The sequence below is a fragment of the Ursus arctos genome, unplaced genomic scaffold, assembly GCF_023065955.2.
Source record: "Ursus arctos isolate Adak ecotype North America unplaced genomic scaffold, UrsArc2.0 scaffold_13, whole genome shotgun sequence".
Taxonomy (NCBI): domain Eukaryota; kingdom Metazoa; phylum Chordata; class Mammalia; order Carnivora; family Ursidae; genus Ursus; species Ursus arctos.
The window spans coordinates 62,262,149-62,290,009 of record NW_026622797.1 but is presented as its reverse complement, the minus strand read 5'-3'; positions in this window follow the sequence as shown (position 1 = coordinate 62,290,009).

The following is a 27,861-nucleotide window of genomic DNA, read 5'->3' as shown; positions in this document are numbered from 1 at the left end:
ACCATGCCCACTCTTGGCAACCTGTCATAATTGATTAGACCAGGGTGGATATTGGCCCTCAACTGGATCCAATTGATTATTTCTCCTGAGAATTAGGATTTAGAACAGCAAGAGTCTCGGCAGTAAGTTTTGAGATAGAGTGTGGGGGGAAGCATATATCCACAACTAGCAAAGTATTTTTTGCAAACTGAGGTGGAAAAGTTGAACTGCAGGAAGACAGAAGAAAGAAAAAGATGCAAAATGTAGTAGAGATGAGAAAGCAATCAGCCTCAGCTTCTGGAACTCATAAAAGCAGGGAGGTAACTCTAATATTTTGTGAGACCCAGTTGTATCTTTGGCTTTGAGTTTTATGACAATTCTGTATTTTTTCAATAATTTCCTAGCTAGTCTAAGCTGATTTCTTTTCTTTAAAACCAAATGATCCTTAAGATGGCCCCCAGGTAGTTAGGACATGATTCACAACATTTTGAGGCCTGTTGTCTATCAGTACTTCTCAACTAAATCACCCAGGAAGCTGTTAAAATGCAGTAGGTTGAGGTGCTGCTGATCTTCTGAACGTTTATCAAACTCCCAGGGATGCTAACGCTACTGGTCCGTGGACCCCACTCTGAAAGGGGCTAGAATTGGATTTGTAGCCCAGTGAGTATAAATGGCTAACAGTGAAATTTAACATTAGGTTTGGGTTAATTTAGTCTTAGTCTAAATGACTGCATACACTATACCAAAAAGATTTCTGATTTTTCTATAGGAAAAAATATAATACTAGCATTTTGGGGTTTGTTTGTTTTTTGAACATAGTTGCAGAAAGATAACCCTAACAGCAAAGTGGCAAATGGAAGGAATAAAAACAGAGAAGAAAGAGGGGTGCCTGGGTGGCTCAGTAGGTTAAGTGTCTGACACTTGGTTGTAGCTCGGGTCATGATCTTAGGGTGGTGATATCGAGCCCCATGTTGAGCCCTGTGTCGGGCTCCCTGCTTAACAGGGAGTATGCTCGATATTCTCTCTCTCTCCATCTCTTCCCCTCCTTAACCCCACACGCTCTCTCTCTCTTTCTCTCTCTCCTTCCCTCCTTTAAAATATATAAATAAATAGTTTTTAAAAAGAGAAATGGGATGCTGCCTGGGTGCCTCAGTTGGTTAAGAGTCTGCCTTTGGTTCAGGTCTCATGATCCTAAGACCCTGGGATCGAATCCCACATCAGGCTCCTTGTTTATCGGGGAGCCTGCTTCTCCCTCTGCCTGCCTCTCCCCCGGCTTGTGCTCTCTCTCTCTGACAAATAAATAAAATCTTTAAAAAACTAAAACTAAAAATAAAAAGGCAGAGAAAAAGAGATAAAATAGGAAAATATTTTACATGAAAGTATTGGGAAATACAATTTTTCATGCCTTATAAAGGAATAAAGTTTGAAAGACTTCTTTTAAGTTTCATACTGAACACAAGTTTTATGTTTATTTCTGACACTTGAAAAAACAAATCACCAGGGTGTTTTTCTTCAAATGTTTGCAGGTGTGGATAATTAAAAATACCACACTTACTTGCATTTGATTGTGTGAGCATTCTTATGTCTACAAGTGATTCTAATCAACTTCACTAAACACGGCGGGGGGGGGGGACCTCTATAATTAACAAAACTTTATGTACAATCATTAGAGTCTAGAATTATAATTCATATTACTAATTATTATTTTTATGCACTTGAACTTCCATGTTTCTTAGGGAACAATAATTTATGAAATGATCAAAATACTTTTCATTCTTTTTAATAAAACAATTAAGGAATGAATAGAAAACAGTCAGAAAAGTATTTCAAATAATAAGCCTCTGCCCACACATTGTGATTGATTAGATGAAATAACATTTCAAGTTATTTGTTCAAGTTCATTCTTTTTTGGGCTATTTTTATATGAATAAATCTTCCTTCATCTTGCACTGATACACCTTATCTGAGAATAGCAAGTTTAGAGTGAATGGCTCTGCTAGCACACAAGCTGTCCTTAAGCATCTTTTCTACCCAACCAGTGCACAGGAACATGTATAATGTATAATACAGCTCATTAGTGAAGAGAAAAGCTTTGAAGTTATAAAGACCAAGGATCAATCATTGACTTCATTTCAAGGCTTAATGTCATCATCTATAAATTGAGGCAACAGTTTCTTCCTAGAGTTGTTGAGAATTAAATGAGGCAACATATGCACAGATCCTGATGTGTACTCTATTCTAAAATGCATACTTGCTGTTACTGTAACACTTATATAAATGGACTTACTCTCTGGGAGAAGCTTTAACATGAAAGGAGCTATGGTATATTATAAATTGCAGTCATGTTCCTTGAAATTTTCACTTTATTTCAAGTTGCCCAATTTGAAAATATAAAATGTCACAAATGGGTCAGACCAACCCAAATATTGAATTACGGAGGACAATCAGCACAAGTTAAATGATTTAACCTAACCATTGTTTTTACTCTAGATCCAGTAGAACAAAGAATCTCAAAACAGGAAGATTCTAGGGCCTCATCTCCCAAAATTTTCGATCATAGGTTTAAGGTGATATGTAGGAATCTGCATTTTTAATGAATACATAAAGTAGATTCTGAGGCAAGTTTTTCTCATGCCCCACTCTGAGACACACTGCATGAATCTGAGCTGTCTGAGAACAAATGCCAAGTGTTCACCTCTGCATACTCAGTCCCTGACTCTATGACTAATATGCACTAAGTATTCAATAAATAATGATATTATATAATAAATTATTAACATACCAAAAGCAAACTGATTAATGTTGTTCCTCTTTTGGTAATTATTGCAATGCAGAGTTGCATAAAATTTTAATTTTTATTCTGATTTGTGAAACTGGACTGTTATATTCAGATTAATTATTGTGATCTGTGACAAAAATGGTAATAAGGCAATTTTATTTTATTTTATTTCATTTTATTTTATATATATAGAGAGAGAATGTAAGTGGGAGGAGGGAGAGAGACAAGCAACTCTGAGCTCATTGGGATTCTATCTCCTGACCCTGAGATCATGACCTCAGCCAAAATCAAGAGTTGGACACTTAATCAACTGAACCACCCAGGTGCTCCTGTTTATTTTAAAATATGAAGAGACTTGAATGTGCTGTTTACTTATATTTATACCTATTCTTGGACTCTTTCCACAACACTGAAACATTGAGACATGAATGTAGAAACTACCAAGTTCCAATATGTGACTCTATTAATTTTTTTCCTTAGAATCAACTTTATTTTCCAACTGATACAAAACAGAAAGTTAATCTCTTGTCTTCCCTTGACCAGTATACAATTATACTGAAAGCAGAAAAAGAGTATACAATTAACATCCGAATATTGACAAAACTAAGCCTGCTGGCCAACAGATGGAACTACCAGCTAAATAAGCAATTTATCAGGATACCAATAAAAGACAAGATTATCTTCAATACAGTCAACAAGTAGAAAATAAGCTTGAGGGGCGCCTGGGTGGCGCAGCGGTTAAGCGTCTGCCTTCGGCTCAGGGCGCGATCCCGGCATTGTGGGGTCGAGTCCCACATCAGGCTCCTCCACTAGGAGCCTGCTTCTTCCTCTCCCACTGCCCCTGCTTGTGTTCCCTCTCTCGCTGGCTGTCTCTATCTCTGTCAAATAAATAAATAAAATCTTTAAAAAAAAAAAAAAAAGAAAAAAGAAACTAAGCTTGAACATAAATTATGTTTAGCTATGATATCAAAATTTTACTTTCAGGGACGCCTGGGCAGCTCAGTAGGTTAAGCATCCAACTCTTGGTTTTGGCTCAGGTCGTAATCTCAGGGCTGTGAGATCGAGCCCCACGTTGGGCTCCATGCTCAGTGGGGAGTCTGCTTGAGATTCTCGCCTCTCCCTCCCCCTCTTCCCCACCCCGCTCTCTCACAAATAAATAAATCTTTTAAAAAAAAATTTACTTTCAGTGAATAAATGTTCAGTCTGTCTCCTGAGAGTGATCAATATTATACTTGAAAATAACGTTAAAATTGTGAATCTCAATTTTTAAAATAAGATATTTTATTTAAGTAGTATTTTAAATCTGCCAAAACCACTAAATTTTAAATCATATATCGAAAGGGTTCTAAAACCATCCCTGAACCTACTAACATTATAAACTTGGACAAATAACTGAATGTCTTTCTTCATGTTATTTTTGAGATTGTCATTGCTCTGTGGTCATAGGCTGCTAATTGTGTCTTCAGGAAATGTGTAAATTAGATGTTAAAAATATCAAGACAAAGTTTTGAGGATGTATGTTGATTTAAGGATAAAACTTGGTGATGAAAAGCAGAATGCTGAGCATACAAAGTTCTAATAAGGAGTTTAAGTTTTGTTTTTTTTAAGATTTTATTTATTTATTTGAGAGAGAGAGAAAACATACAGAGGGAGAGTGAGAGGGAGAAGCAGACTCCCTGCTGAGCAGAGAGCCCGATGTGGGGCTCAGTCCCAGGACCCTAAGATCATGTCGTGAGCCAAAGGCAGATGCTTAATGGACTGAGCCACCCAGGCACCCCAAGGAGTTCAAGTTTCAAAGAGATACCTGATCACTATGGTCTACCAAGCTAATGTAAGAGGTCTCTCTTCCAACCCCCAATTAATTCAAATATAGCTGAGCTTATAAAGAAGGACAATCCCTAGAAATAAGAAAAAGAGAAACAGGGCTGGAAATTTTATCAAGTACTAAAATAAATAGAGCTTGTGAGTTGTTAGAACCTGTTATCACCTGGTATACCTAGAAGGTGACTTGGAACCTCAGAGCTACCTAGTTGTGAAACATCTAAGGATATTTTTCCCATTCACCTGGGGAATGTTCTAAGGCAGTTGATTATACAACTGTAAATTTTATGGGAATAAAAAAAGAAATATCCAGGAGAAGCTGGGACTCCAAGCTGTGCCATCTATAAATAAGGAAATATTTATCTAATTATGTATACAGGAAACTCAGCCCCAATATTAACCTAAAGTGGTACATAATGGATGACATTCATAAAGCTTATGATAAACATGGAGATGCCCTATAAGAACACCTCTACAATTCAAATCAAGAAAAAAAATCCCCAAAGCAAAAAAGTGACTCATGTTGGGAATGAAATAAAAAGAAACAAAGTACCTAGAACAGAGAGAAAACAACTATGAGGAATAGAGAAAGAACATAATCAAAGAGAACAAAAGTAAAACCTAATTTTAAAATAATAGAGAATAGAACAACCCAGGGGAGGGGAATTTTTTTTGGGGGGGGGGAATTTTAGCATGTAGAAAATATTCAAAGAAAGAATGAAATAATTATAATTCTTACAGAAAAAAATAGTGCACTTGGGAAAAAGAACCAAACAGAAATATAGGTCCAAAAATAAGTCATTGATATAAATTTAAAAAGAAAAGGAATGTGATAATTTCCATGGGTAGACACAAATGAAGAAAGAATTACATAATGGGAAGTTAGATTTATGGAAATACAAAAAAAATACACTGTAGATAAATAAGATCTTGGAAAATATAAAGAAACTGTTAAACATTAAAGAAAGATGAAGAAGTTTCAACATATAACTAACAAGGGTTTCAGAAGTAGAAAATAGAGATAAGAGATGAGAATATATATTCAAAGTCATTACTGAAAATTTCAGAATTTAAAAAGGAAAAAAATTATGCATGAGTCCTTAGAATGAAGGAGCACACAAAAAATCAAACAACATTTATAATGAACCCATATCTGTTTTGTAGTGAAAATGCAGAATGTAAGAAACAAGGGGGAAAATCTCTAAAAAGTACAAAAGGAAAAAAAAATTATCTTCAATAATTGATAGTCAATTTTATCAGAGTTCTCAGCAAAACATTTGAAACTAGTATACAAAGTAATAGTATCCTCAAGTGTTTAAGGAAAATAGTTGTCAATCTAGAAATTTATATTAAAATAAATACCATTCATATATGAAGGCTGAATACATATTTTCAGACATAAAAAAACAAAAACTTTACATTTCACCTACTTTCACTGAAAAAATGACTAAAGGGGGAAAATGAACTGAATAAGAAGAAAGATGTAGTTGAAAGAAACAATGATAAGCAAATAGCTAAAACGTTTTAGAAAATCTCAATCCATATTTACTGCCAACAAAACTCTAGGTTTGCTGTGGGTTGCTGGAGGATGGGGAAAAGGGTTAATTCGGTGATAGGCATTATAGAGACATTAAGGAGGCATTGAGGAGGGCACTTGATGTAAGGAATACTAGGGGTTATATGCAACTGATGATTCATTAAATTCTACCTTTGAAACATTTAAAAATCACTTATTTTTATGGGATTTTAAACAAGAATAATGAAATTGACAATAATAACTTGAAAAATTAGAATAAGAAATTATATCAGTTTGTTCTGCTGGTAAGTGTGCATATAAAAAACTTTAGGTTGGGATGCCTGGGCGGCTCAGTCAGTTAAGTGTCTGCCTTCAGCTCAGGTCATGATCCCAGGGTCCTGGGATGGAGTCCTGCATCGGGCTCCCTGCTCAGCCGGAAGCCTGCTTCTCCCTCTGCTTGCCACTCCTCCTGCTTGTGCCCCACCCCGGACAAATAAATAGATAAATCTTTAAAACAAACAAACAAACAAACAAAAAACTTTAGGTTTAATCAGTAAATTTATTAAGTGTTTCTATTAAAAAGTTTATGCATAACTTTTAAAATAGTAGACTTGGAATGTCATTCTACACTAAGAAATCAAACATAAGTGAGACTAAAAATGTCCATTCCATTGGAACTCAGAATGGGAGGGGAAAAAAATCAGAGAAGAGCATAGCAAATAGAAAAATCTAGAAATTAATAATATATTTAATTTAAATTTATGTAAAATGGTAGATCACAAAAACAGTAAACTCAGAAAAGCAATCAAGTAGTAGAGTATGTATAGAATGATACATCTACTGTTTATACCTTCATATATCAAAACTGATAGATCTCACAAACAATAAGGTAATAAACAAGCTGTAGAATAAGTATATCATGATACCATACCATAGGACACTTCAGAAGAGACCCAGTTCTGTCTATAGAGCTCCTGCCATTCACAACACATACAACAATCGTATATATTACTTATGGATACAACATAAAATAATACAACATTGATACACGTCAATCTGAAGATGTTGGTTGCTTTTGTGAAGAAGAATGTAGAATGAGATTTAGGACGGCACAAAGGGAACATCATCTTCTCAACTTTATCTGGAATATCTATTTATTTAAAAATATATTTAAAAATAATTTTGAAGTTATCAAGGTAAAAGTTTAACATTCGTTACATTTTGGCAGCATTTACATGGATGTTTGTAAAGTTAAACTTTGAACTTTTCTTTGTGCCTAGATATATAATAATGATAAAATTTTATAGAATTATGAAATAAAAAGTTTTCTTTACTTACCTATGGAATATTGGAACATTAAGTTTTCTCCAGCAAAATACTGGGGCCATAGAGTAATACATGCCTTCTCCTGAGAAAATCAATACAAATATTGTTATAATGTTTTATTTTTCAAAAATAGCATAATATTCCCAACTTTCAAATTACTAGTTCCAAAGGAATGTCACACTACTTACATGTGTCTGACAAGTCTGGATTTGGCTTAAATCCAGTGGTATTTGTCTATTTCAAAATTGTAGGAGTTATTTATACCATGTACATGAAACTACTGATACATGTCAAAATTGCATTTTCTTTCTAATGTCTCAAATTACTTGGAATAATTTTCACAATTACAAGGATCTGATTCCCTACCAACTCATACTCACTTAAATCAGGGAAAGGTCAGCTTAAAAACAACAACAACAACAACTTTTGTCTCTTCATAAATAAAAATGTATCCATGGGATTTTCACAGGAAGTACTTGTCTTCCATGATAGATGCAAGGCTCACTAGAATTATGAGTGAGAGTGAGGGATAAAGTTAAGAAACTGTACAACTACAAGCAATAAAGGCCCAAATGAAATTAAGTGTTAATGAGTCTGGCCTTAATTGAGTTTTACTCCCACTGCTAAACTTTTTAGTGAAATATATTATCATATAATTTCTTTTATGATGCATTAAAATCTGTACTATATTAAAGCATTAGTTATTACGATACTTAAAAAAATATGACTTGCTTCATTTCACAGTATTGTTTATCTGTCAAACTCATCATCATAGCGTTGCAGTTGTTTGTCAGAACTCCTCAACCTGGGAAATAAGTTAATTTAGCTATCGTATTCACAGAAATTGCCTTTTCTAATGCAAGATTTATTTGATTTTAATTTAAAATCCTTAGTGAATATCCTGGTAGGCCTATCATTTCACATTGGAGCCCTTCTTTTACATGGTGCCAGAAACAGATTCAGAGGGGACCCTGTTTTTTTCCCTGAGAATCTTCACTTTTCGGTGAATTCTTCACACCAGCTGCTGTTGTCCCAATGACCACCGTGGTAGTTCGGGTGCAATAGTCTGTCAAAAGAGGGCAAGTAATCCTTTACATTGGCCTTTAGTAAAGCAACTCTACATTGGACTCAACTGGCTCCCAAAATACCACAATCTGTAACAAGATCAAAGAGTCCAAGAACAAAATAGGAAACACTCCACTCTGTTGGTCAGTAGCATAAGGGCTTCCAGTTGGTTTATCAAACTGAAACTTCAACTTAGCCTCTTCTTCATAATTAATATATAAAGGTGTTTTGGAATCACAGGCCTGAGATAGTGGTTCTCTGTTCACAATCCTGAGACTGCTGTTTACTAGACTTAGAATTCTGTTACGATTCTTTAGCACCTGGGAACAGTGCCCTGCATATAGTTAAATAATCAAAGCAAAATAATAATAATAATAATAATAATAATAATAATAATGAATAGATAAATGATTTATGCACAGATGTATACATACATGAATAAATTAATGAGTAAAGGAATGGATACAAATATGCCCAATCTCGCCAAGCCTTAGTTTCCTCATCTATAAATACAGGAATGAGATCCCTAACATGACGACTCTTATTAGAGAAAGAAATAATGTATGTACCTGCAACAAAGTAGAAGCAAAAACAATATGAAATAGAACTTGAGTAAACGCCTATCATAACCTGGCTAGTTATGCATTGATTCCTATTAATCGTTGGCCAAAATATTATACAAAACATGACAGTGGTCCAGTGTAAAATTATGTAAAATCATATCCACTAAAGAACGTATAATTTCCCCATAAATAAACTTCGTACTTTGCAAAATTTAACCCCAGAGTTCTGTCACTGTTGCTGTCCTGTCACATGGCATAACTTTTATAAAATAGGAAATACTAGCCACATACTGAAGAATGTATTTGAGGAATTGCTGAACATTACACCGTCTCACTATTCTGTTCACTCTGACATTTTGACTTTTAACATTTTAGAGGTAATGGTGAAAAGTCAAAAGTTCTGAACTACTGAGATTCGCTCTTAGAATAGAGAAATATATCCATTTGATTAAGAGGATGGTGCTGGCATAAGCTCTACCAGGGTACAAGATCTTGTACCAAAGTAGACATTTTTTTTTTGTGAGACATCATAAAACGTGCCGTCACTAGGGATTGAATGGCACTCCTTTTTAAGATTATCTTTTCTTTCTTTCGGGCAGGAATAAAGCTGATGTTGGCATACTTCATGACTGCATTTTTCAAGCTATGATCTAGAGATTGGGATTTCTTTTGAAAATGAAAAAGAGAATAATATTATACCCATAAATGACTTTCAATTCATGCTACTTCTTAGAAATTTAGGCATTTATTGCATTTTTTAACTATAATAAAGCTAAGTGAAATGATTGTGAGGTACAATTAATGCTTCAGCTGACTCTTACGATAAGGTGCAATTTTAATTTAGGTATAATATCTTTAATTGAGCGAATTTTACTTAACTCAAAATCCATGTAAAGACTCTAAATGAAAAACTAAATGCCAGCTTTCAACTTTGAGTAACAGATGAGAAAAATCAAATCAAAAAGTTTAAATTTTATATTATAATATTAAGGTGCTTCTTCTCTAAGGTTGATATTTTAGCAGACTAGAAAGGATTCTTCAGTCTGATTTACTCTATTCCTGTGGGATACCACCCATCGCACTTGCCCTGCAAAAATGGAAAATATATATCAATAAGGAAGATTTTGTCTCATTTTGATATTCACAGATTTTTTTTCAGGTGTTAAAAATTAAAAATAGAATTTGACCTCTTTCCCCCTTTAAAGTTAATCTCCTGTTAGTAAATAGCACAAGGTTGGAGCAAAGTCATCACAAGGCTGGCCTTTGTTCCCGGGAGTGATAGTGCATGGGCTGCATGGGCTGTAGGAGTGAAAGCTTCCCCCTTCCAACTTATATTGTGGCTCAGGTGTGAATGAGTAGGTTAATCAGGTGAAAACATAGTTCAATGTGAATCAGTCTTTGCCTGAGCCTGCTTGACTAGATATTAGAAGTAAAGTTTGTTGACATGTTTTCTCTCGATTGACCAAAGCTGAAAAGAAAGAAAGGGTGGTTAGTTCTTATTCTTATTTCTATCACTGACTTCCAGATAGCAGTCCTAACATCTTATGATGAAGCCCAAAACAACTCCAAGAAAACTGAGGTAAATTTATACTGTTCTCTGATATTTTCTGTTCAGCTGCCCTTTACCTGCCTTGCTCTAAGCCTTAGAAGTTCAAGAATGAAATTCACTGGGGAATCTCAAACCACATGGCTGCTGATAGACTTGGGCCATCCTCAGTGAGATCTCACATTTAAAACCTTCTGAAGAATGAATAATGACCAATCCCGCAAAGGGATTTAAAAGCAGCTCTTTGCCTAGTGATCATTCAACCACCAAACGCTGAGGGTGGTGTACTCATCCTGGTGATCTAGACATCTATGTTGCTTTCTCATGTTTCTTATGAATATGTGGAAAGAGGTAAGATAAGGGCCACCTCAGAGTTTAAGGTTCAAAGTCAAATTAAGACCAATAGCCTTCACACTGCAATGTCATTAAAAAAATAAAATTCAACTTTAACTTGCCTGTACTTTAAATGTATTGTCTTGCTATTTAATATATTAATAAAGAAGCCCATATATTACTATATCATAAAAAAAAAATTTCCTTCAACTTTCCTTTCTGCCCTCAGCTCTAGGTACAATACCATCAAACTCACTGATAGATTGAGATTTAAAGGGGCCCCTGCCCTGTGACCAGGGTTCCATTTGCCACTTAGATTTTGGCTTTTTTTATCCTCAGAACATAAGGAATTTACTTTGCCCTTTACTCATAAAGGGCTTGCATTATTTGTGTACATGTCAGGATATATTTTTTTCACCTGTTTTTAAATACATGGCCAGACTCAAATCCCTTTTAAAGGCAATCACAAATATCGCCTATTCTATAAAGCCCCCCACATCCTAAACATTGTAGACACTCGGAATTTATTAATGGAATAAATGAATGGATGGATCACTTTCTACTTTACGAAAGACTTCATTTATAAAATGAAGTTTTTGCTAATCATGTATTTATCATCTCTATTAGAAAAATTTTAAACCCTTGGTGTGTTTACCGGTATATTACCAATATCGCTATTTCTGGCTCATGATGGGCACACATTAATGTGTAGGTAATGAAGGAATAGGCAATCAATTAATCAATATATGTTAAAAATACTCATAAATATACCATTTATTAAATAATAATGGATAAAGTAGATGATTCTTAATGAACATTTTAATGTATATTATGTTCCTATTAATGTATAATAAATTTCCACAAATGTAGTGGCTTAAAACAGCATACATTTACTATCTCACAGGGTACGTGGTTCCAGAGTCTTGGAACATCTACCTAGGTTCTCAGTTTAGCATCTTCCTAAACTGTAATTTAAGCTCACTATTAGCTAGAAGCCTCTCCCCACTCCTAAAGGCCCCTCAGTTCCTTGCCACAAGGCCCTCTCCAGGACCTTCCTCAGGCCATCTCACAATATGGCGGCTTGCTTCTTCAAAGATAGAAAGAGTTTCTCTCTTCAGGAAGGGTCCAGTCCCTATTTTCAGAACTATCATTTGAGTAAGTCAGGCCCACCTAAAATAATCTCCCTTCTGAATGACTCACAATCAGCTTCTTTGGAACTTTAATTATGTCTGTCAGATCTCTTTACCTTTGCCATCTAATGTAGCCTAATCTTGGGAGTGATATCATATTTACAGATTTTACCCACACCCAAGGAAAGGAGATAGCACTCATGGGAATCTTGGAGTCATCTCAGAATCCTGCCTACCACAAAATGTGAGAATGGAATTTAAGGTTTGAGTACATAGATCATGACCCTGTATCATAAACATTCTAATTTTCCCTCCAGGCAAAGAGGAGGTTTGCACTTCCCAGCAGATCTCCCTTTGAAGTTAGGGAGGGTCATTGTTTTAATCTTGGCAGTGAAGTGAGAGTAGAAATGCGTGTGTCACTTCTACAAGGAGGCTTTAAAAACCAGCACACAATTCACCGCATTCCTTTCTCTCTGCCTCAGTGACTGTGGAAACTTGTGTTGAGATGAAACCTCTATCGACCTCAGTCTTCAGTGATTTAGTGTAATGTCTTTCTTCCAACCAGCATTAGAAATGCAGCATGCATATATAATGTTTATTGTGTTAAGTACTAAAATCCTGGGGATATTTGTTGCTGAATGTCAGTTTTGCCAACCCTGAATCATATATGTAACCCCTTAGAGTTCATATGTTAAGGGACGTCTTAGTCACTTAGAGTTACAATAAACCAGAATGTTCTTTCAAAGACTATGAGAAACTAGTAATGACAATATATTGAGAAAGGAAAAAGAATAGACTGCACTAGGAAAGGGAATAAGATATTGGAAGCGAACTGCTGAATAAATATCGTATTATGCAGGGCATAGAATGAAATGTAAAGCAAAGTATGTGGATATAGTTTGGGGAAGTCATTTATATGAAATTATGGGAAGAGAAGCCATGAGGGGACTGTAATCACAGGTAGTGGTTCAGAGGAAAAGGCAGAGGACATTTATATTGTTCTCTATCATGTATAATTTAAACTTCAACTAATTGTTTCTCCCCAAAACATGATTTATAAAATCTATTAAATTATCTTCCTATCTGTTCATTTTTTTGTAAAAAATTACATGATGCAGTTGTTCATCAACCTTCTAAAACTCTATGAAGGAAGCTATTTTCTAGCTGTGTTTATCTAGAGTTAAACATCAGTAAAAACAAACAGAAAGGAAGTAGTCTGGACCATTTGTTAAGGTTTGTGGCATATAATCATTGTTTCCTTCACCTTTGCATGGGTGACTTTTATGAACATTCTGATCTGTTCTAACTCAACACAGTTACTGAAAATAATTACAGCAATATACATTAAATGATGTGAAAAAAAATTGTGGATAGGGATTTAAAAGAGCCAGATTCTGGATCCAGAATTGTCATTACTAGGAAATATGTGATTTTATATAAAGTAAATAATTCCCCTGTGCCTTTCCTTTTTCCATATAATGGTGGGGATGTGATTATTTGACCTGAGGTGTCATTTTACATCTGAAATTCTGAAGTTCTCTATATAAAGTAGTTTCACATGAAGAGCTTTAGGTGAGAAAATAGATGGAATCTCTGCCTGGAAAAAAACAAAAAACTTTAAAAAGGATTTCAAATTACTGTTAACTTTCTGTACTCTTTGTTTTCATATCTACTCAATCTAGTCATACATAGGCTTTCTAGGCTCTCCTGTGTCTTTTATCCTCCTGTATATCTGATTCAAAATCCTCTGTGGTTAGCAAACTGAAAGGTCAATAATATTATGTATAATAAAAACTTGGCTGACAGCTACGTCCAGCTTATTATTCATCTAATCTATTGACAAAGAAAACCAAAAACCTGTTTATCAGCACAACAATGAGAAAACTGAAAGGTATCAGAACTATGTTTACAACACCCACAGAACAAAGCTACTACCCCAGTTTCTGTAGGTTGTTGAATTGTTTCTCTCCAAAAGCTGATTTATAAAATCTGTCATACTATCCTGATATCTGTTTATTTTTGTGAATCGTGTGCTTTAAAATTATGGGTGTAGTGTGTTCGTTGTTCTTCCAAAACTGTAAGATAAGAAAGAAGCTGTTTTCTAGCTATGATTATCTAAGAACTTTTGCCTTTGCACTAGAACACTAACAACTGGGAATGAGAGATATATTTTTTCAGTATATGATTATGATGTGGATATAAATGTATGTGGTCACACTTTGGGTCATTTAAGTTCAGGAGACCAGCATGGCTCTATGCTCTAAGTTCCGAGTGAACTAAACTGGCTTTGGCTTCCCCATGACTGGCCATAAGCTCTCTTTCTGGCTGGGCCTACTCAAAACTCAATTTCTCACAGTGTGTTCCAGATATTACACCTATGCCCTGAATAAGAATCACAAAATTCAGAACTCCAGATGAGGCCTTATATAGAATTTCATTCACTCCTCCTTCTTCCTTCTACTATCTTTTTTCTTTGGGGGTAATTATCCCTTCATAAAGAGGAATCCTGTTGCAAAATAATTTGTTGTCAGAATATTTATTTGTCTAGCATCTATTAATTTATTTTATTTTTTTAAGATTTATTTATTTATTTGAGATAAATTGATTGATTGATTGATTGATTGATTTTACTTGAGAAAGCAGAAAGCCAGAGGGAGAGGCCGAGGAAAAGGAGAAGCAGACTCCCTGCTGAGCAGGGAACCCAGCACAGGCTGGATCCAGGAACCCTGATCATGACCTGAGCCAAAGGCAGACACTTAACCGACTGAGCCACCCAGACACCCCTAGAATCTATTAATTTAATCTAAAATTGAATTTATGACAGGTAATGGGAAAAAAGTGTATTGCCAAGTTAAAAGGTTTTCTTCTTCGGTTTGATATGAATTTGACAAGAAATTGTGATATTTGGCATAATTATATTTTATTTTAATTCATATAATATTGCATCTGCTTTTATGAAGTTATGACTTACATGGGCACCACAACTAAGTACATTTATAATTAAGTTCCATAAATAGATTAAGTTAGTGCATTTTTTCTCTAAGATGATTATGTTTCTCAAACTTTTAATTCACAGTATTGCCACAAAACAACAAAAAATTATCTTCCATGTTTAAACATTTAACTCAATATAATGGCATGCACAGTAGCACTAGATGTTTTGTTTTTGATGGAATTAAATTCCAACACGTTTTACTTTAATTCTATGAAATATATGGGAAAAAATGAACCATATTTTAAATTTCTATTTGTAATGGTTAATCACACTATTATAAAATGGATATCCTTTAATTGTTTGAGAAGATTTTCTTATGCGAACAGAACCAATATGAAAAACAATCACTTCATTATTTGTAAATGCGCAAGAAAACTTGAGATCAAAGGAGTGAAATGCCTTTAAATAGTCATTTGATCTGCATGAAAAAATCTTAGTTATTTGAGTAATTTACAAATGCACCTCATACAGTCTTCTTAACATGATGACTAATTTTTAAAGTAGTACTGAATCTTTTTCAGATGATTTGTGCCTCCTACTTTTAATGTGATTAATGATATCTGTAAAGCCTACATATTGGCTAGAGAATCTGAATAAATATTTTGTGCAATTACATGTTCATCATCAACTTTTTTGAGGCATGGAAATTTCTTAATTTTTAACTAAATGTGCATTTTTTTTCACTCAACGGTGGTCAAACATGGTTATTGCATATTAAAAAACGTTACCAAATGACAAAAGAAATAATTGTAGATTTATACCATACAATAAATGACAAATGGCATTCTCTATACTCTACTGCCAGACCAGTTAGGCTGTATTTCCTATTCAAAGTAACTAACGTATAATACCCCATGTCTTGCATTGATTTCCCTGGCTACTTGACCTGAAGATCTGTGAATCCCCCAAGCTGCCACAGGAGCCAATGCACAATTCATTGGTATGCCCATGGTCTAGAGAAAAGCAGAATCAAATACCTTTCCCATCACCAGCTGACACCAGGAGTGAGCTGTCCCAGAACAGTTTTATCAATAAGGACTCTGCATGCTGTCCTTGAAAAGTAAGTTTTAGTTACAAGGTCCCTATAAAGGGCTGAGAGAAGAGAGTTGGGTTATTAAGATTTAACTATATGATAAAGTAAGGATTCCATTCACTGCACTTACATCTTACTTACTCCTAAATGATACTACAGTGGAAGTCAGAAATTCATCCCAGTTTTATTTGATACCACTCTGGGTAATACTACTCCTTATTTTTTGGAAATATTTTTCTAAATAGGACAAATGATAAATCTGACTTGATATTGAAATAACAAGCATACACCTGATTTCCATACCAAGTTGACTATACCAGGATGTATCATCACCCTGAATTAATTAATCATGTCTCTTCCCAAACTAGGTAGAGAGCTAAAACGATAAATTCCCAGTCTTGGTTTAAATCTTAGTCCATTTGGCTAATTTAAACAATCATTTGGGACAATTCCTCTCTATCTCTTCATCCTTTTGTCTGTTTTCTTAAAAAATAGAGTTATGGGGAATTGGAACAGGGAGTCTCCTATGACCTTGAGATGGTGGACTCCATAGATACCTTCTGTTTTCTTTGGTATGGTATTGTTTTGGCTTTCCATGATAAATTTGGTGGTGGGTTGAACCCTTACTATGGTTTTGCTTGTGTTTTTTTCTTGTTTGTTTGCTTGTTTTGGCTTGAGCATACCAGGAGTTTTTACTAGCTAATCATACCTTAGTATCTGCCTCATTCTTTCTGTCTTTCCATTTTTTTTTATACGGTTCTCCTCAATTTCTGTTAGACGGTAGCTTCTCTTCTTCAACAATGGATCCCAAAGCAGACCCACCAGCCTTACCTGACACTAAGAGGGTGAAAAAGGAATGGAAAAGTAAAATACTCCAGGATAATTAGGAATTTTCTTTGCCTTTGTTTTACAAAAAAGGCCAAGAAACCAACTTCTTCTGTTTTACCTATGTCTGCCTTCAGAGTGGAATTGCAAGGTAATAATGACATGGTGAAAATTCAAATGCAACCGTTTATAGTTGCAGAATGTTTCCCATTTCATTCAGTACAAAATAAAGTTTATACCCTGATAAATACATTCCCAAGGGATCCTAAACTAACTTCGTAGGATAAAACAGAATCCTTCGATCTGACTGAAGGAAGGCCTACAAACACTTGCTTTATATGATGCCCATTTAGTTTAATAAATATATAGAAAACAGAGAATAATATAATCTTTGATAATAATTTTAATGACAAGTTTTAGGAAAAAACTGCAATTTCAATTCACACACATCAGCTGAGTTAGATTTCTTGAAAATCATATGTAACATAAACTAATTGTGTGTATGGCTGGAGCCAATTAGTTAACATAAATTCAGTTTATATTCAAAACAAATTAATTTTCTTTTAACAATGAACTTTTATACAAAACCATTTTATTTAATTAAAGTGTCTGGTGTCACCATACATGAACCAAGCAGTTTGACTATAATCATTTATAGCATTACAGACTGTTCTTTCGAACAATGGAATTCATTATGTGGCTATATTGTACAACATTTCATCTATCAGCTAATAAAACCATCTAAGAAGTCTTATGGTACAAGATACACATAAGCAAGAAAGATAAAAGGAAAGGTTAACACTTTTTCAGCATCTGTCAACACTGTCTCCTCTTACATTTGATCAACTTTAAAGTAAATGCAAACACATGATATCATTTACAGTAATAAAAGTGAGTGCCACACAGCAGCTACTCTGCTTTTATCTGTTCTGCAGATCACTCATCACAGACTGTCAAGGGGTAAGGGTGACATTGCTTTGTGGTGCATCTTTGGCACTGAAGCTCATTGCCACAGGTCTTCGAGGCTGATCATTCACCCTGTAACTAATGCAAGAATCCACTAGTGTGCATTTCCTGTTTGAAACCTTGAGAAGGAAGCAGAGAAACCATGCTGCTCCTCTTCCCTTAAAAAGGTGAAAACAAACAAAAAGGTTAAAAACAAAAAATAAGAGACAAAGGAGTAGCACATAATGTGAGCAATTGAATGTGCCATCCATTGCTTTCTCAAGGATTGAAATGCATTTTCAAAGTGAATAAGAGATACCTTTTCTGACAACAGACAACAGTGGTTCCCCAAATGTGGTCCTGGACTAGCAGAATTAGCATCACCTGGAAAATTATTTAAAATGCAGATTCTCCGGCTCTACACAAAACTACTGAATCAGGAACTTTGAAGGTGGCACCTAGCAATCTGTGTTTTAATATACTCTCCAGATGATTCTAATACACATTGATGTTTGAGAACCACCAGTTTAAGGAAATTCAGTATGCTGCATATTGCTTGTCAGTTTTCCCCAGTTTAATATTCCAGCTTTAATTATAAATGACAAAGTTTATAGATATGTGAAGATTTGAGGTATCTTAGATAAGAAAACAAATTTTAGTCACTCGAATATATGCTTCCCATAAAATTGATCTAGTAATCTCAAAAGATATAATTTATTTTTCATATATTTTATAGGTGAGCATTTTAATTTGATTCATATAATGCAATGTTTGGGGAAAAACTGAGCTCTCTCCTTACACAATGTAGTCATATATCATAAAGTATATTTGACATGGTAGCCAATAATATGAATGATATCCAATACAATTCTGATCTTAAATTTTGGATTTACATTGTAGTTCATGTTTTTAAGAATTTATTTTTCTGTGTTCACTTATCCTTCCCAGTAATGATGCAAATTAAATATGATCTATGTAAACATGATATTTCAAAGTCCTTTAAAATGGGCTTTAGCAGAAAGAATATTAAACTGTGAGATTCTGGGAAACTTTCTAACCCCATCTTCTGACAAACACCTTTTTAAATGCCTCTTTGGAATGAAAGGACATACATCCTGGAAAGTGCATTTTAGGCCTTGTTTCCTAAGGGCTTGATAAAGCAGAAAAGAAATGTTTCTTTGGCAAGGATGGGGGAGTCTAAATATCATAAACAAGTCATGGGCTAATTCATTGCTTAAACGCTCTCTGCAGCTTACCCAGCCTCTGGAGATCTGCAAATTTTCTCTGGTAAAAAGCTGGACTCTACTGTGCTCATGAGTTCTTCATTCACTGTGACCATCCTCTCCTAGCTCTGGGTTGACAGAGTGATGCTGTTTGCATTTGCTGAAATTTGGGGGGAAGAGACACCTTCCCCCTTATGTGTCAGCAGACAATAAATGATTTGTCAAATTACTCATCGTTGGCCCACAAGACAATGATAATTTTTATTGCCATTACTAGATACTCAATGATACTGTAGCCTGGTTTGGTCAAATCAGGAACAGGTAGGGGAAAAAAATTAAGTAAATAACCAGAAGAAACAGAAAAAGTAAAACCAAGCTTAAACCCAGAATATGTGACCTTATTGAAACATAAGTGTTTTGGAAGAATGTAAAACTTACCAAAAACAATAGTAATTAAATATAGTAATTACTATATTAATAGTAATATTAATTAAAATTAATGGTAATTAAATAGCAGTTAAATTCAAATAGATCACTAAGATATTAACTTAAAAAAATTACTTTCAGGATACTTTTATCAAAAGGCTTAATAAGAAAATGAACACAGTTGAGAATTAAAATGGTGGCCTAAAAGATCAAAACTGTATCTCATGACACTGAGCAAAATCCAATGATAAGAGAGAAATTGAAAGTATTGAAGGATAGACTGAGAAGATTGCTCATAAAAATATTTAGAAATCTAAAGAAGGAAGAATAAACACCTGAAGACAGGCTTCTGGAGAGGACATATTTGCTGATCTGATGATCGACCGAGATCTACAGGTTGAAAGTGGTCACTGAGGATTAGCAAAAGCACAAAGGCCTCTGTATGTGCCTTCAAATTTCCTGAAAGATAAAAAAAATCTCATGCACCTCCTGCCATAAAGGCAGGGCAAGGAAAGGAGAACCAAACTAACATGGGGCTTTAAATCTGCAACACTGAAAACCATAAAGCAGTACAATTAATTTATAGATTTCTGAGCAACAAGACTGGGTCCAAGAATGTTATACTGTTAAAGTCAAGGGAAGTTATTTGCACATATATGCAAGGATTAAAAGGCATTTCACCACTGTGCCTGGAAAAAATGCTCTAATCTCAACAGAAGGAAAAAAATAAAAGAATATTATCAGTGATGAGTGATGCATCTTGCAACATACGGTTAAATCTAAATTGGTTGTGTGAACGGCAGTTTGGAAAAAAAAGTGTGTGAAATAAGAGTTTTTGAAACTGAAGTGAAACTTGTGTCCAATTTTGATTGTATTATAGTGCAAATGACAGAAATTCCAAATCACGGTAGAATAAACATAGGGCATATAGTTTTCACTTTACAGGAACTCTGGAAGTTAGGGTCCTATGGTTCCTTTGCTGTGGTTGTTGTTATTCCTTTTGCTGTTTGTTTTTGCTGGTCCTTTCTACCATACCATTTTGTCATTTTTAGCATATTGTCATCTCATGGTCATAGGATGACTGCTGTGGAACCAGGTATCATATTATTACAGAACAGGAAGAAGAAGCAGGAAAAAAAGAGTTTAAATGGTCATTTTCCTAATGTATCTTTATATTTTCTTCAGGAAGAAATATCTTTCCTATAAGCACAATAACTGCCTTCCCCTAATTACTCGTTGGCCAAAACTGGATGATATGACCATCCACAAGACAATTCATGTCAAGAGCCTAGGGTTATGATTGTCTAGGCTAACGAGGACTTACCCACTAAAGCTGGATGCTTCACTCCTCAAAAAATCATGGAATTCTATGAGCAAGAAGAAGCTACTGAATGGTTAAGTAACCCCCAGAACTGTTGGTCATATACAGTATTATATATAATATAAAATTAGAAATTTTTAGATAGCATCAAAAAAAAAAAAGCAAAGAATTTGAAAGGATGTGAAGAGTGAAAAATGACAGCACTGTGAAGATCCTCAGTGCGTCTATTTGTGTGTGGGAGAGGAAAATAAGAGTCTGATGATTATTATTTTATTCTGAAGCTATAGTCCATAGCTGATGCAACTGCAAAAGCAATAATGAAATGTGTTTTAAATTTGATAAATTGGAATCTAATTAATTGTACTGTACCCTGTTGAGAGAAGCAAACTGAAAGACAAATGAAGAGGGGTCTTCAGGGGTCCTCCACTCTATATTAGAATTTACTGTGTAGCTTCTTAAAAACCCTGATGCTTTGCCACTACACCAGACCAAATGAACCTGAATCCTAGGCATGGGTGGCATTTGCGTATGTTTTTAAAGATCCCCTATTGATCCTAATGAGCAATCAGAGTTGATCATTATTCTTCTAGAAAAAATTAAAGAGGTAGTACAAAATCCATTCTAAATTTTATAATTTTTATAAATTCTTTGAATATTCATATCTTGGGGTCCTTCCATACGCCAGGTACTATACTATCACTAGTGATACAGCTCTGAATGAAGTAAAATGCTTGTACTCAGGACTTTGACTTTCAAATGGAAGAGACAGGCACTATTCATGTAATATCAGGTAATGATAAATAATAAAACATCATGTAAAATGAGGGAAGGGGAAGGCAAGTGGGCCCAGGGAAATCCTCTCTGAAAAGGAAATACCTGAGCAAGACAAGAATAATTGTGGGAACAGCCCAGAAGTAACCACCAGGAAAAAGGAAGAGGATGGCAGCAAGGAGGAGAAAGTACAATGCCTTGCATCCAGAGCGTGTCTGACTGAGGGAAAATAATAATGAATAGAAAACTAATGCTAGGTAGATACGCTTTCAGACAAAGGTTAAAGATTTTACCATCACTGGGTTATCACTTTCACAACTTCTAAAGTAGATTTCAACAAGAAGGAAATGCTGCCCAGAAGGGAGGAAAACATTTTAATAAACTTGGAAAACATATGGATAGACTCTAAATGAGCACTTTAGTTTTAATCAATATTAATTAAAGACTAATTTAGGGTACAGAATTAAAAACCAGATGGAACAAAAATATTATAATAAAATCCCATGAAATACAGAAGACCAAGATCAGAATTGAAGTCTTCTAATGTCCTTAACTGTTCAGAAGGGAGAGTGATCTTGATGAACTTCAGATTGCAAGTCAATTGTATAGTCTCTTAAAATAATGTAAGTAGAATTAGTAACTTAAAAATGAATTGAAAAATGCAATAGAGAAAATATGATTAATCAGATAGTAGGATGAGAGAAAAATCTGCAAAGAATAAGCAAGGAAGCTATAAAAAAAGATGGCAAAATATATCTGGGTTGTGGATGCATGTGTTTTGTTTTACTATACTCTATTTTTGTGCCTATTACAGATATTTTATAATAAATATAAAAAGCATAAAGAAGATAATGAGAGTTACCATGATGTCACCAGTGTTAAAGAACTATGTTATTATATTTAAAAATAAATTAAAAAGACAAGCCAGTAAGTAAAACAGAATTGGAAGTCCATAAATAAATTTGGATATTTATGGAAATGTAATACACAACAAAGTGATATTTTAAAGCAATGGAGAAAGGGTGGTTTACTTAATCAATGATATTGGCATTAAGTGGATATCTATAATGTGGGGTGACAGGCGAGGGGAAAAATCCTGGTAAAATGTAAAAGTCTATCTATGATATTACTAGAGTTATGCAAAAAAAGGATCACACCCATGGTCATCAAGAAGTAGAACATATTATGGAGAATTACCGTGAGAATATGGGGAAATTTGCCTTGAATCTCTTTAATTGCTTTCATATAATTTTCTCAATAAAATTATATTACTAAGTCAAACAGACAAAGAGCCAAAGGCAGGTACTTCTAAAGAAGTCAATGTTGAATCAGACGCAAACTAAAGTATGAACAAAACTGATACCGCCTCCACTGCGCTAGCACTTCCACCTAGGAACAGGAACACAGTGATATTCATTTATCGTGGACCACATAAAAATTATAATCCATCTATTAGAAATGAGAAAACGAGAGTTTTTTTTAGTATAGTATGGTTTTCTTGCACTTAGAGAACATTTCTCAAGAAAGTAATAAAATTACCTATCATTTTTGCAATTGGCCTCTTGGCCGAATACTGCAGCGTGTTGTTTTACCCACTTTGTAGAGACTGGGTACCTAACAATAAAGAACAGTAGAATGAAAAACCTTCAGTAAGTACACTTCAAAGCAAATAAAAGTGATTTTGTGGGCTACACATTTGCAATTGCCTTTCTTTACAACCTCTAGAGAGCTCTTTAGCGTCACTTGAATTAGGACTTTGGGCAAAGAGCCCGCTCAAAGTGAAACTGCCATGATACTTCCTCTTGACCACAGTACATTGCTTTTCTGTCCCCAATGCCAGGCACTCCAGCAGTGTGAGCAGTTCAGAAGCGCCACTAAGAATACAGACAATAAAACTATGAGAGTTCTCTGAAGCAGATTAAAAAAAAAAAAATACATGTGCATTTTCTTTTCTCTTTTTAAATACACTATTCAAAAGAAGATAAGCTCATCCAAACTCGGGGTATTTTTTGCATTTCAGAGGTTTATCTGTGAACACCACCTAGTTCTTGAGTAAGGTGATTTCCTTGCTACTATGTGGTTACATTTACTATTTACGAAAATTTGGGGACACATTTCATAGTGTGACTGTTTATTTCAATCAATTCTATAAGTGTATCTTGATTATAGAGGTGGAGGGCTGTGGAGAATAGCATTAACTTAAGGACAAGCCTGTGAGCTTGTAGTTATCATAATTAGTGTCATTCCATCATCTCTGTGTGACAGTACCACTAAGAACATATGTTAGGGTAAAAGGAGAGGAAGTTTTTGTTTTTGTTTCCATTTTTGTTTTTTAAATTTCCATATCAATTTTCATGGATTTTCTCCCCAAAGAGAAATCTGTTCAGGTTTATGTCAGAATCCTGGGCCATTTACAGATTAACAGCATTTGTTTCTTCATATGCATATCCTGTCTTTCCATTTAAACTAAAGGTTACTTCTGATGGCTGTGATCCACTTGCCATAAAATAAGTTAAATCTCCCTTAGTCACTTCTGAATTATTATGAGTTCACTTTCCTAGAATAACACCTCTGTTTTGAGGCCATACCATATGGCTTACCCTGGCCTACTCTCCTTTGTGGGCACATTCTTAACTAGTTTTCATTTCACTGTGAATTCAAAATTCATGTGCGAGATTCATCAAACACCCCCAGACAATGCCCAGGCCCGCTTCTCTTCCATGGCAACCCTTTCCGTGGGCACAGCCTGGACTAGGCCATAAGCTGGGCCTTCCCGGGTTGAAAACTGTAAACTCTAACTAATGGGCCGCTCTTCCCAAGCTGACTTTATCCTTCTCAAACCCATAATCTTTAACTACATAGCGACCTTTATTTGCTGTGTATCAGTTTTCTTTTGGCTTCATGTCACTCCCAGAATTCTGAATTAGTTAACCTGCATGATGAAGTGGTTAATTGTGGAGACTCTGGAGACAGACTGCTTGGGTTTGAAATCAGACTCCAACATTTATGATCTGTGTGACCCTGGGAAGACACTTCACCTCTCTGACCCTTGATTTCCTCATCGGTTAAATAGGGATTGTAAGAGCATACTTTTTTTTTTTAAGGAAATAAATGTTTTAGATTTGTTTGATCTTTTATAAAGGAAAAGGTGGCTAATCATTTATGAGTGTTACAGTACAGCAGGAAAATATATGATTATATTATGAAAATACTACTTTTTCTTAAAGAAAAACATTCACCTTATAAATGCAAATTTATCCTTCTTTCTCCCATGTATTATTGGGACTCCATCCCAAGGGCCTCAAGATAATTTTATGTAAGAGGTAGCCCAGACTATTGTTCTTAAAGGATTTAAACTAGTCACAGCATTTTTAAAAATCTAGGCGTATGCATTGAAAGGTTTATCCCCACCCTTGCCTCTCCTATCATTTTGAGTTACTCTAACCCACACCAAAGGACAAAGAATGTGACCAGACTGAGATCCAGACAAGGAACTTGCATCTTCTGACAGCAGCACTGCCATCTCTCGTGCATAGACATGCAGGCAAACTGGCACAAGTTCAAGAAGTTGATCTTTGTCTCCATTTTCTCGCGCTCCAATTTAGCCTTTGGCAAAGAAAAGCTCACACATCGCTTCAGGAAAGGAGGGTAGGTACAAGAACAAAGACGATTGAAAAAATATAATATCTGAAAAATGGCAGTTCCTTTGTGTAGATCTACTTTTCTCTTGAACATGATGTTTTCTGTAAGTCCTCTCTCTACCTGAAGTATTACATGGCTACATGAGACATCATTTCCTCACTCCACCCACAGAGGCTGTCAGGATAGCGCAGTTCAAGGAAGAGTAGGAGTGAGAATTATTGTTTTGAAAACAGCATAGTCTTGAAGTCTTCCTGAAAGTTCCTCTATAATTTTTGCACATCAAAGTGATAATGAAGTGAATTCAGGTGTCCATTTTTTTTAACTAAAAAGTGAAACTCATCTTAAATTCTGAGACTGAGCTTCATTAAAGAATTGGAAGATTTAATTATGCTTTACTGTTGGGCATTTTGTATTCCAAAATACAAATTTTAAACGGGAGTCTACCATTCCTGACTTATTCCATGTTGAGTTTGCCTTGTTCTCTCCCTTTATGAAGTAAAGACTTTTTTTATTACCTTCCCATTTCACTGAGTTACGTTGTTTAGAACGTTTGCTTACAAAGGACTATATATTGCTTTGTGGTTCTTGAAAAAAAATAACAGCAGTTGAAGGCATAAATTGTTCAGCTAAGAGGCTATATTAATTATTTAAAAATCTTACCAGAAATCACTACTATTTGATGTCACAAAGACTAGTGCATTTATGAAGTGCATGAGTTTTTTTTCTGCTCAAATAGGAGTAGAAAATAGTGATGTAATGTCTTGATACAAGCACACATCAAGGATTAACGTTAAATTTTGTATAATGCCCTCAGCTGTAAGAAAGAAAACAACATATTCATGAATTTGACAAGAATCGGCTTCTATATCAAAAACAACTAAGCAATGACTTAGTATCTAGACTGAACATGTGTGAGACAAAATATAAAGAAGCTGTATTCAAAAAATTAAGCATGAGGAATTTCCTATAATCATTAGCCATGTTCAACAGATTTATGTGTATGTGTGCCTGTTAGAATGAGTGGATGTGAAACAAGGAATCCAATAAATATCTATAAAGCATTATATTTAAATTTTTTTAAAAATCATAGAAGTTATTTTGCAATATCTATAGCTTTCCCTCATAGCTTTAGCTATGCTAAAGACTAAATCATATCCTAGAAACAATCAAAAAAGGACATTTCAATGGGGCACCTGGGTGGCTCAGTCAGTTAAGCATCAGACTCTTAGTTTTGACTCAGGTCATGATCTCATGGGTCATGGGGTTGAGCCCCACATCGAGCCCCATGTCCAGCCCTATGTCAGGCTCTATGAGCAGCAGGGAGGCTGCTTGAAGGTTCTCTCCCTCTGCCCCTCCCCCTGCACATTCTCTCTCTCTCTCTCTAAAATAAATAAGTCTTTAAAGGAAAAAAGGACATTTCAGGATGTTACACCCAATGCATATTAGATTCATTATTCAATAAATTTTTCTTAAATTTAAAAATCAATTTCCTTATGTTATATTTACTCAGAATAGTGGTGAGCTGGTTTTTCACATGTTATAGTCCATAACTATTTCATTCATGACATCTGGAGGGCAAAGTGGTCTCCCAAACCTGACTTTAATGTATTCATTAATACATAGGTTCATTTCTGAAATTTCTTGTAATTGACAATACCCCCCTTTATTTATAGAGTCTTTAAGAAACTACTTTCTTCAAATATGTAGAATTTCATTAGGGAGGAACTAAATCCTTATATCGATATCTTAATTGATAATGCTAATATCAATACATTGCTAACATTGTATCTACTTTTTGATTGCTAAAACCCATATTCTGTCACACTTTACCACACAAAGGATTTTCCATTTTTGTACATGTACTTTTCTTCTTTATGTTTGTGCACTAAAGTTATGTCTCACCTATAAAGTATGCTCTCTTGGTATTAAACAATCACCCAAAAAAGGTATCTGGGTAATATGACACATATAGTACATGACTGAACTAACAAAGAATTGAACAACTAAAATTACTTTCTTTAATCTCAGGAAACACTTTTCGGGGACACCGGCCAGTTTTTGTCTTACTGTCTGACTTGTCCTGAGACCAGGTCTACCGAATCTTAGGATCAGTATGATCCTCCCTTTTGGTATCAGTTCTCCAGACCTTACCTCGTCACTTGAAGGAGCACCTCATCAGTCCCTTAGACCACCTTCTCTAGACCTCATCAAGTATGTGAGAACTTTTGGAGGCTATACATCACATAAAGCTGAGGGAGTATTCATAGAAGCCCTTCAGCTCACCGCACTGTTCCAGTAAGGATGCTCCAGGGAGACTGTGCCTCAAGACATTGGGCACCTCCTTCCAGAGTCATAAATGGGAACGGAGTCAGCAAAATACCCACTACCTTCAATCAGGCTTTGCCATGTTAACAGTGTGAGTCTAAAGAAGGCTCCTCTCTTTCCTCAAGATCAGTCCCCATATGAGGGGAAAAAATGAACAAGATCCCTACAGTCTGTCTTATTTATTTACAATGCTTTTTTCATGATGCCTGGGAACAGGAAGCGCGTGTTGCTCTTTTATCCTTTCGCTTCTTTCTTCTTTTAGTCTAGCCTCAGATTCCGCTTATTTGGCAGAAAGGT